Source organism: Geotrypetes seraphini, chromosome 8 (assembly GCF_902459505.1).
Source record: "Geotrypetes seraphini chromosome 8, aGeoSer1.1, whole genome shotgun sequence".
NCBI lineage: Eukaryota > Metazoa > Chordata > Amphibia > Gymnophiona > Dermophiidae > Geotrypetes > Geotrypetes seraphini.
In genome coordinates, this window is record NC_047091.1 from 67,868,043 (window position 1) to 67,880,263 (window position 12,221).

Genomic DNA, 12,221 nt, shown 5'->3' on the forward strand with positions numbered 1-12,221 from the left:
TACAAAAAATGAAACAATCAACACGACGACTAGAAAGGATCTGGAACAAATCAGGTGAAATATCCGACAGGAATAATTGGAGATCAAACATAAAGGAATATAAACAACTGATAAAAGAAAAAAGGAAAAAATTCTACTCATCCAAAATATATACATCCAACACAAATGCAAAAGGAATCAACACTCATGAATTGTTCAATCTAGTAAAAAATCTATTTGACACCACACGCCACAGTCAATCAACGCACGACATAAAACTTCCATCAGCAGACGATCTAGCACAACACTTTAACTCAAAAATTGTGAACCTAAGGAACAACTGCCCAACAAACAACACAGATGAACAGCAAATAGCCAACACACACAAAAATGAAACACAAGTGGACATGTATTGGAACTCCTTTCAGGACCTAGAATGGCATAACTTCATAAAACTCTACAACAAATATACCACATCAAACTGCATCCTAGATCCCTGTCCACCCAACATAATGAAAGCAGCCCCTTTAGACTTTAAGATAACACTATGGACTCATATGTCCAACAATTTCAAAAACGGAAAATTCCTATCAAAAAACGGTCACATTATAATCACCCCAATCCCAAAAAATCATAAACTACCCCTAACTTCAGCAACCAACTATAGACCAGTAGCATCTATCCCATTTTTCGTAAAAATAATGGAAGGCTTGGTACAAACCCAACTGATGGACTACCTAGATCGGTTCTCACTGCTACATGAAACCCAGTCAGGCTTCAGACCTCTGTTCAGTACTGAGACGGTGATAGCAGCAATCTTAGAATACCTACGTAACTTATTTAGTAAGGGCCACAAAGCCTTAGTGATGCAATTTGACATGAGCTCAGCCTTCGACTTGGTAGATCACAAAAAACTACTACAATGTTTAGATTCAATCGGCATCGGAGGCGAAGTGCTGGACTGGTTCCGAGGTTTCCTTACGACCCGCACCTATCAAGTTCGCTTCAATCACAATCTCTCTAAAACATGGAGAAACCCATCAGACGTTCCACAGGGGTCCCCACTATCCCCACTACTCTTCAATGTCTACATAGCTTCACTAGGAATGAAGCTAACCCAGCGAGGCATAAAAGTATTCAGTTACGCAGACGACTTCACAATCATAATCCCGTTTATAGCATCCCCATCTGAAATCACCCCCACAGCAACTGAAGCGCTAAACACAATGGATCAATGGACCACAGACTTCAAACTGAAGCTCAATTCAGAAAAAACTAAATTCTTCATAGCCTCGCCACACGCACAGAATACGACAATATCACTACACATTAACAATCTAAACTACCCCATTCAACCAACGATGAAGATTCTAGGAGTAATACTAGACCAAGGACTAACCATGAAAGACCACATAGACTCCTTAATCAAAAGAGGGTTTTTCACTCTCTGGAAACTTAAATCCATTAAGGCGTACTTCCACACTTTCAGAATTCTAGTACAATCCCTAATACTAAACCACCTGGACTATTGCAACATCACCCATCTGACAATCCCCCAGAAGCAAATGCAAAGACTACAACAGATACAAAATGCAGCAGTCAGGATGATTTTCGGGCTGAAGAAGTCTGATCACATAACCCCTTCCTACCGACTCCTACACTGGCTACCGATGGAGGCGCGCACGAAGTTCAAACTAGGATGTCTCTGCTTCAAAGTATTAAATGGTCTAGCCCCAAAATACATTACAGACCTCTTCTCATTCCCAACCAACAGACATGAAAGAAAAACACACATGAAATTTGTCTCCCCACCGGCTAGAGGGTGCAAATATAAGAGACACCATCAACAACTGCTATCATATCAAGCAGCCATATGGGGTAAAGACCTAGAAAAACTAATTGCGCACACAAACAACTATGAAGAATTCAGGAAACACCTAAAAACTTACCTACCGTATTTTCACGCATATAACGCGCGCGTTATACGCGTTTTTACCTACCGCGCATACCCCTCGCGCGTTATATGCGTGAGCGCGGTATACGAAAGTTTTCAAACATAGTTCCCACCCCGCCCGACGCCCGATTCACCCCCCCAGCAGGACCACTCGCACCCCCACCCCGAACGACCACTCGCACGCGCTCCCACCCGCACCCGCATCCACGATCGGAGCAAGAGGGAGCCCAAGCCCTCTTGCCCGGCCGACTCCCCGACGTCCGATACATCCCCCCCCCCCCCGGCAGGACCACTCGCACCCCCACCCCGAAGGACCGCCGACTTCCCGACAATATCGGGCCAGAAGGGAGCCCAAACCCTCCTGGCCACGGCGACCCCCTAACCCCACCCCGCATTACATTACGGGCAGGAGGGATCCCAGGCCCTCCTGCCCTCGACGCAAACCCCCCTCCCCCCCAACGACCGTCCCCCCCCAAGAACCTCCGACCGCCCCCCCAGCCGACCCGCGACCCCCCTGGCCGACCCCCACGACCCCCCCACCCCCCTTCCCCGTACCTTTGGAAGTTGGCCGGACAGACGGGAGCCAAACCCGCCTGTCCGGCAGGCAGCCAACGAAGGAATGAGGCCGGATTGGCCCATCCGTCCTAAAGCTCCGCCTACTGGTGGGGCCTAAGGCGCGTGGGCCAATCAGAATAGGCCCTGGAGCCTTAGGTCCCACCTGGGGGCGCGGCCTGAGGCACATGGTCGGGTTGGGCCCATGTGCCTCAGGCCGCGCCCCCAGGTGGGACCTAAGGCTCCAGGGCCTATTCTGATTGGCCCACGCGCCTTAGGCCCCACCAGTAGGCGGAGCTTTAGGACGGATGGGCCAATCCGGCCTCATTCCTTCGTTGGCTGCCTGCCGGACAGGCGGGTTTGGCTCCCGTCTGTCCGGCCAACTTCCAAAGGTACGGGGAAGGGGGGTGGGGGGGTCGTGGGGGTCGCCAGGGGGGTCGCGGGTCGGCTGGGGGAGCGGTCGGAGGTTCTTGGGGGGGGCGGTCGTTGGGGGGGAGGGGGGTTTGCGTCGAGGGCAGGAGGGCCTGGGATCCCTCCTGCCCGTAATGTAGTGCGGGGTGGGGTTAGGGGGTCGCCGTGGCCAGGAGGGTTTGGGCTCCCTTCTGGCCCAACTACCAAAGGTACGGGGAAGGGGGGTGGGGGGGTCGTGGGGGTCGCCAGGGGGGGTCGCGGGTCGGCTGGGGGAGCGGTCGGAGGTTCTTGGGGGGGGCGGTCGTTGGGGGGGGGGGGGGGTTTGCGTCGAGGGCAGGAGGGCCTGGGATCCCTCCTGCCCGTAATGTAGTGCGGGGTGGGGTTAGGGGGTCGCCGTGGCCAGGAGGGTTTGGGCTCCCTTCTGGCCCAACTACCAAAGGTACGGGGAAGGGGGGTGGGGGGGTCGTGGGGGTCGCCAGGGGGGGGCGCGGGTCGGCTGGGGGAGCGGTCGGAGGTTCTTGGGGGGGGCGGTCGTTGGGGGGGGAGGGGGGTTTGCGTCGAGGGCAGGAGGGCCTGGGATCCCTCCTGCCCGTAATGTAGTGCGGGGTGGGGGTAGGGGGTCGCCGTGGCCAGGAGGGTTTGGGCTCCCTCCTGGCCCGATATTGTCGGGGAGTCGGCGGTCCTTCGGGGTGGGGGTGCGAATGGTCCTGCCGGGGGGGGGGATGAATCGGACGTCGGGGGGGGGGGGGAACGGAGAGTCGGGACAGCGCACGGAAAGTCAGGGCAGTGCACGGAAGTCAGGGGGGTGAACGGAGAGTCGGGACAGCGCACGGAAAGTCAGGGCAGTGCACGGAAGTCAGGGGGGGTGAACGGAGAGTCGGGACAGCGCACGGAAAGTCAGGGCAGTGCACGGAAGTCAGGGGGGGGTGAACGGAGAGTCGGGACAGCGCACGGAGAGGCGGGGCAGTGCACGGAAGTCAGGGGGGGTGAACGGAGAGTCGGGACAGCGCACGGAGAGGCGGGGCAGTGCACGGAAGTCAGGGGGGTGAACGGAGAGTCGGGCAGCATGCGCGGTATAATCGTGAGCGCGTTATACCAAAGTTTTTGTGCTTATCATCGTGATTTCTGCGCGCTATACACGTGTGCGCGTTTTATACGGGTGCGTGTTATTTGCGTGAAAATACGGTATTCTTGAAATACCTAGGTAACGAACCGGAACAGCAATCCCCCTCGTAACATCACCACATATCTAAACGTGCAAACTGTTAACCCCAACCCCTATTCACTAAATATGAACACTCTACGAACTTACGGAATATATCTACTTCTATGTAAACAACTTGGCACTTCCTGGCCTTGCAACACACAAACTGACGTTAACACTATTAATGTTATCAGATGTACACTGCTATACTCTCTAATTCATTGTACGAGATATACACTGCTATACTCTTTAATTCGCTGTACGTAAAGTTTCTCTTGATTGTATCTACAATTTCTTTGATTGTATTTAAAGTTTTTCTCTTGATTGTATTTACAGTTTTTTTTATTGTAAACCGCCTAGAAGTCGCAAGATTGTTGGCGGTATATAAGAATAAAGTTATTATTATTATTATTATAGGTTGAGAGCTTGTCTTGCATGTATCCCAATTGCCATACTGGGACAAACTGAAGGTCCATCAAGCCCAGTATCCTGTTTCCAACAGTGGCCAACCCAATTCTCCCTCTTGGAACTGGGCCACTTGACAGTTCTGAAGCATTCACTCACACACACAAAATAGAGATACATACACAACTAAAACAGAGATACACACAAGCAATGTAGACAAACTGAGACAACTGTACATGTGCACATGCATGCACACACATACACACATGCAGAGGGTTTGTAAAGAATTTCATAAGCCATGCTCTGCATGCTTTTCCCACTTGGTTTTCTCCACCCAGCTAGCCATCATTCCATTTTTTTTTCTTGCATTTTATCGATAAGCTCCTTGTCTTATATTTATTGTGATTACGGGCATCTCTGCTCGCATATCATTCAGATCCAGATGTGTCCTCGAGTTGAATAGACTTCTGATGAGCACACTATGGGGGTTCCCTCCTCCCCTGGTTTCTTGGCATGATATAGGAGTGGTTTGCCATTGTTTATCATCATACTATCAATTTAATTTTTCCATGATCGTAACATAGTAAATGATTACAGAAATGGGATCAACCTGTCCGCCCAGTCAGGATTCTTCCACTTTGGATAGGTTTTCTTATTCCACTCCTCCTGCTATTTAAGTCCCTATAGCAAATTACTAATAAGCATGGACAACCCTTTCCCAATGCTGCCCTCCTTTTCAGAGCTAAACACACGCAGGAGCTGTAAAAGCCCTGGCTTCCACCACTTCTGCCAGTAAACTATGTCAGATCTCATTATTTTTCTCTGCGATTGTTACAAGGCCAATACAAATCCAACACTCATAAGCTGACAGAAGTTGAGACAAGTTTTGCAATTTTCTTTTGCTTTGTTGTACCTCTGCTAGTACGCTATTAGACTTCATGAGTGTATTCTTGATATATTTTCTTTCAGAAGTATAATAACGAATTAAACAAATTGAAAAATCATTGGCACAGGACTTGCTACATAAGAATTGATCGCAGCTGCTGGAAGTTACAGGCCTGAATCCGCCCTCCCTTCCGTGGCACTCTCAGCAAAAGATGACTCACCAGAATAATATTTTGTATGGATTAAAAAAAACTGAATTCATGCCACTCTATATAAGCTAGAAAGCAACTGTGCACAGCCCAGACAGGAGTAGATCTATCTAGCCATATGGTACTACAGGCCACATACCAAGTGTAAACCCAGACTAAGAAGTGTCAGAGACAACTAAAGGGCTACCGCAAACAAAATTAAAGGCGCACTTCTTGTTAAACATCTCAAATATATACAACAGGCCCCCTTGGACACATATAGCTTTAAATCCTTAATCCTACTCCTCTGCCCTCCAACCAGTCAGTTGATTAACCGTTCCCCTTAACTGTATCGATGACATCTTGTTTGTCTGTCTTGCCTGTTTAGATTGTAAGCTCTTTCGAGCAGAGACTGTTTTCTTACTCTTTGTGACTCTGTACAGCGTTGCCTACGTCTGGTAGCGGTATAGAAATAATTAATAGTAGTAATGGCACTTTTTTCTTCTTTAGCTTATTTGAGCGAGTGAGGTTTAAGGACAGCTGAGATGAGTAAAAGGCTGGATATGGGTCAAACAGGGAATCTGGAAGCAATGAAGGACCAACCCCAGCTAACTTCTTTGAGGGAGTAAACAGACAGATAGACAAGGGTGACATGGTCGACATCGTATATCTAGATTTTCAGAAGGCATTCAACAAGATCCTGCATGAACGTCTACTTTGAAAAATTGCGAGCTATGGAATCGAGGGTGATATGCTCACGTGGATTAAAAACTGATTGGCAGATAGGAAACAGAGAATGGGGGTAAATGGACAATACTTGGACTGGAAAAGCGTCACGAGTGGAATGTCGCAGGGTTTGGTGCTCGGGCCCGTGCTCTTCAATTGGTACGACGAGTGAGGTGATTAAATTTGCGGACGATACAAAGTTATTCAGATTAGTGAGGACACAGAAAGATTGCGAAGACCTACAACAAGACAAACACACTCGAGGAATGGGCCGCAAAATGGCAAATGAGGTTCAACATGGATAAGTGCATGGTGATGCATGTTAGAGAGTTGCGCGGGGACAGAAATCCCACCCGTCCCCACCCGTCCCCGCCAAAATCCCACCCATCCCCACCCGTCCCCGTGAGGAATCCCTCCGTCCCCACCCGTCCCCGTGAGGAATCCCTCCGTCCCCACCCGTCCCCGCGAGGAATCCCCTCCGTCCCCACCCGTCCCCGCGAGGAATCCCCTCCGTCCCCACCCGTCCCCGCGAGGAATCCCCTCCGTCACCATTCTTCCCTATAAACTTCAGAAATAGTTATTTTATTTAATTATGCTACTGAATTAAAGGCTCTGGTAGAGACCCATTTACAAATAAGCAAAGAGACTATTAATTTGGAAATATTAATTGGGAAGAATACATACTTTGTAAATGGGTTTCTACCAGAACCTCTAATGTAAATATAAAATATAAATACTCAGCTGATGAGAACCCACAAACTGTCAGCTGAGGACTTCCTTTGCAGTTGGCCTGGGGTCCCTTTTGCCAAGCTTGGCAGGCAGCAGTAGCGTCCCTGAGTCACAGATGCTGGCACCTCAGTGGCTCATGGATGCTGCCAGCGACTGCTGCGCTTGGTGGAGGGGAGTTCTGACCATCTCTAGAGGAGGTCCTCTGCTGGCGGTGCTTGGGGATCCCCACCAGTCACAGCAAGGGCCAACAAGTACTTCAACACTGTAGAAATAAAACCAGAAATGCATTTCCTTTTCTTTTGAACACAAAACAAAGATATCTGCCATATACATTTCCCAAGGCAGATGACTCTATGCAATGTCACCTCGGTAACAAAATACAAAAATAGACAAATACACCCCCTCCCTTTTTACTAAACCACAATAGTAGGTTTTAGCACAGGGAGTTACGCTGAATGCCTCGCGCTGCTCTCAATGCTCATAGGCTCCCTGCGCTAAAAAACAATATTGCGGTTTAGTAAAAGGGAGCCATAGTGCAAAATATAGACAGCAGATATAAATTCTCAAAACAGACACATTTTGATCACTAAATTGAAAATAAAATCATTTTTCCTACCTTTGCTGTTTGGTGATTTCATGAGTCTCTGGTTGCACTTTCTTCTTCTGACTGTGCATCCAATCTTTCTTCCTTTCTTTCAGCCTCCTGTATGTTTCCTCTCCTCCAGACCTCATTCTCTCCCCCAACTTTTTCTTTCTGTCTCCCTGTTCCCCCTTCTTTCTGTCTCTCTGTCTGCCCCCTTTCTTTCTTTCTCCGTGCCCTCCCCCAAGCCACTCGGTTTGCTGCCACCGCCATCGGGGAATAGTCCCCAAGCCACCGCTGTCCCAAGCTTTCCCTGCAGAAGCGTCGCGCTGACCAGCATTCCGCTCCCTGACGTCAATTCTGACGTAGGAGAGGAAGTTCCGGGCCAACAAGGCATTTCTCCTCATTCCATCCAGCCTGAGCCCCATCTCTCCTTGATCCAGCATTTCCCTTCTGTGTCTGTCAGAATTACCATTCCACCTATTTTCCAGCATCACCCTTCTTTGTGTCCATCTCACCTATATCCCTATCTCACCACTTTTTCAGAATCTTCATTTGTCTCTGTCCTTGTCTTTACCCCATATTCACCATTTGCCCTTTCAATGTCTTTATCTCCCCCCCCCACACACACTTTTTCAGCATTACTTCTATGTCTCTATTTCACCTCCTCTTCATGTCCCCTCTGTATCTCTATCCTTATTCAGAAGGTCCTGCTTACCCTTTCTCTTCTTTGTGTCACTATCTCCATTTTCAGCTTTCCCCCTTTTTCCTTTGTTAATGCACCCTGTAGCCAGAATCTTTCCACCCTCTCTCCACTCCGGCCCAGCCCAGTATGAAATATTTCCTTTTGTTTCTCTCCCCTCTCTCTTCTCCTCCCTCACCCACGAGTCCTGCATCTGGCCCTCTCCCTTCTACCTGCACCTGGCAACACCCCCCTGCTCCGCGGCTCTCTTAAGCAACTCGTCAGCAGCGGTGATCAAGACAAGCTGCCGACATCGAGGCCTTCCCTCTACGAGTCCCACCTTTGTGGAAAAAGGAAGTTGAAACAAGCGGGACTCGCAGAGGGTAGGCCCCGACGCCAGAAGCTTGTGTCGATCGTTGCTGCTAAGTTGCCGAAGAGAGCCGCAGGTAGAAGGGAGAGGGAGATAGGAAGGCTGTAGAAGCTCCGGAGCATGACACCGAACCCGGCCAGGATGATTTCTTTTTCAGGCTGCTGCTGCCGCTGCCATCCCCCACCCGAAATGACAAAAAACAGCCTAATGCCCGCGTCGGGAAATAGCCATGTTGAGCAGTGAGCTCAGCACGTACACAGATGAAAGCCTTGCTTGCTGATTGGTCCGGCGGCACGGTGGGGCGGGGCCGCCGGACCAATCAGCAAGCAAGGCTTTCATCTGTGTACGTGCTGAGCTCACTGCTCAACATGGCTATTTCCCGACGCGACGCCAGACTTGCATCGCCAGAATTTAGGTAGGTTGTTTTCATCCCCGTGGGAGTCCCGTGGGCAAGGGGGCGTCCCCGTGGGAGTCCCGTGGGTCAGGGGGGCATCCCCGTGGGAGTCCCGTGGGCCAGGGGGCGTCCCCGTGGGAGTCCCGTGGGCCAGGGGGGGAACCCGCGGGATCCCCGCGGGACCCGCGGGATCCCCGCGATCCCCGTTCCCGTGCAGACCTCTAATGCATGTCAGTAACAAAAATCATATGCACGAATACAGGATGTCCAGTGCTATTCTTGGAGAGAGCCCCCAGGAAAGAGACTTGGGAGTACTTGTAGACAAGTCAATGAATCCATCCACGCAATGCACGGTGGCAGCAAAAAGGGCAAACAGAATGCTAGGAATGATTAAGAAGGGGATCACAAACAGATTTGAGAAGGTTATCATGCCACTGTACCAGGCCATGGTGCGCGCCCACCTGGAATACTGCGTCCAACACTGGTCGCCGTACATGAAAAAGGACATAGTACTACTTGAAAGGGTCCAGAGAAGAGTGACAAAAATGGTTAAGAGACTGGAGGAGTTGCAATACAATGAGAAGCTAGAGAAACTGGGCCTCTTCCCCCTTGAAAAGAGGGGACATGATCGAAACATTCAAGATATTGAAGGGAATTGACTTAGTAGAGAAAGATTGTTTACCTTCTCCGAGATGAAGAGAATGAGAGGGCACTCTCTAAAGTTAAAAGGGGATAGATTCCATACAAAGGTGAGGAAGTTCTTCTTCACCCAGAGAGTGGTAGAAATGTGAAACACTCTTCCAGAGGCTGTTATTGGGGAAAGCACCCTACAGGGATTCAACAAAGGGTAAGATAAGTTCCTGCTGAACCAGATTGTACACAGGTAAGACTATACTCAAATAGGACACTGGTGTTTGACCTAAGGGCCGCCGCATGAGTAGACTACTGGGCACGATGGACCACTGGTCTGACCCAGCAGTGGCAATTCTTATGTTCTTATGAGTGCCATCCTAACCAGCAACTGACATGCATAACACATAATTTCCATCTGCAAACTGGTCCAAAGCTATCTAACACTGCTCTTTGACATCCAGATAGGATCTACTCAGTTAACAGTAAAAACTGTTTGTTTTTTTAAATGTATTCCGACAATGCATAGCACAGATGGAATATGAAATTCAAGATAAGCATTTCTCAGACAAGATAACATGAGTCAGTATCCAGCCTGTGCAATCAGCACAATTTTTTTTTTTTTAATGCTGGTCACTACATCTGAATTAAATCCAGATTTTTTCAGGTCACTATCCAGATCCAGCATAGATCAGCGCAGTTATCCAGATGGCAGTGATATTGAGATCACTTCTAGATAGTCTTTTAGCTGTCCTAATTGAATCTGGATAATTATGTAGTTAACTAACTGAATAACTCCTAACTCCATCCAAGTTCTGCCCCTGGACCATCCAAGCACTAACTGGATAACACTAAGGAGGTCTTTAAGGATATTCATCACACTATCCGGAAAGAACCATTTAGTATCTGCAAATAATTAGTAACAAGATGACAACCATTACTACATAGCTAAAATCAAAATCAATGTTGTTCTACCAGAAAGAGGAAATTTACCATTTAAAATTCGCTATTCGCCAATGACGCCAAACTACTACATTGCATAGTTTGGCGTCATCGGCGAATAGCGTTATTTTACCTCGAGGCTGAGGAGCTTCGAGGTAAAATAACGCTATTCGCCGATGACGCCAAACTATGCAATGTAGTAGGTAAGAACACAACAGACAAAAGCACAGTGCCTGTCGATAACTCAATGCCCGACAGTATGGTGCACGACCTACTCCTACTGGAGCACTGGTCCAGGACCTGGCAACTAAGTTTCAATGCCAAAAAATGTAAAGTCATGCACCTTGGCAGCCAAAATCCATGAAAGACTTACACCCTTAATGGTGAGATCCTAGCGAGGACTGTAGCAGAACGAGACTTAGGGGTGATCATCAGTGAGGACATGAAGACTGCCAAGCAAGTGGAGAAAGCTTCATCTAAGGCTAGACAAATCATAGGTTGTATACGTAGGAGTTTAGTCAGCCATAAGCCCGAAGTCATTATGCCATTGTATAGATCCATGGTGAGACCCCATCTGGAAAACTGTGTACAATGCTGGAGGCCGCATTACTGAAAAGATGTGCTGAGACTTGAGTCGGTCCAGCGAATGGCCACCCGGATGGTCTCGGGACTCAAGGATCTCCTGTATGAGGAATGGCTGGATAAATTGCAGCTATACTCACTCGAGGAACGCAGAGAGAGGGGAGACATGATCGAGACGTTCAAATATCTCAAGGGCCATATCGAGGTGGAAGAGGATATCTTCTTTTTCAAAAGGTCCCACGGCAACAAGAGGGCATCCGTGGAAAATCGGGGGTGGGAAACTGCACGGTGACACCAGGAAATACTTCTTCACCTAAAGGGTGGTTGATCGCTGGAATAGTCTTCCACCACACGTAATTGAGGTCAACAGCGTGCCTGATTTTAAGACAAAATGGGATCGTCACGTGGGATCTCTTCACAGAGAAAGGTAGGGGAGGGTTATTGGGGTGGGCAGACTGGATGGGCCGTGGCACTTATCTGCCGTCTGTTTCTATGTTTCTATGTAAATAAAATCTCTCTATCTCAGGTGAATATAGTAAAAATTTTGAAGAGTAATATTAGATTCTAAACTTACATTTAAAGCCCAAGTGACACAAATAGTTCAACGTTCTTTATGATTAATTCAATCAATTTGTTCATTAATTTTTTTCTTCAGGTCTAAATATACTAATTCATTCATTGATCGTTCAGCAAATTGATTAAGAACATAAGAATTTGCCGCTGCTGGGTCAGACCAGTGGTCCATCGTGCCCAGCAGTCCGCTCCCATGGTGGCCCACAGGTCAAAGACCAGCCCTACCTGCTTACGTACTGGTTCAACAGGAACCCATCCAACTTTGTCTTAAATCCCTGGAGGGTGTTTTCCCCTATAACAGCCCCCGGAAGGGCATTCCAGTTTTCCACCACTCTGGGTTAAGAAGAACTTCCTCACCTTTGTACAGAATCTATCCCCTTTCAACTTTAGAAAGTGCCTTCTCATTCTCTCTACCTTGGAGAGGGTGAACAACCT

The 12,221-nt window shown here is 48.6% G+C and overlaps 1 protein-coding gene across 3 annotated transcripts in view; it reads right to left on the reverse strand.

The window, feature by feature from the left end:
- Window positions 1-12,221, reverse strand: part of CAPN1 (calpain 1) — a 171,244-nt gene that overhangs the window by 137,336 nt on the left and 21,687 nt on the right. Inside the window, exons 1-2 of one of the 3 annotated variants that reach the window (XM_033954080.1) lie at window positions 10,222-10,225; window positions 2,291-2,294 (exon numbers count right to left, since the gene is read on the reverse strand). The exons of the other annotated variants lie outside the window; for them this stretch is intronic. The gene's annotated coding sequence lies outside the window, so the exon portion shown is untranslated. Of the gene's footprint in view, window positions 1-2,290; window positions 2,295-10,221; window positions 10,226-12,221 lie in introns of those variants that run through there. 3 annotated transcript variants of the gene reach the window in all.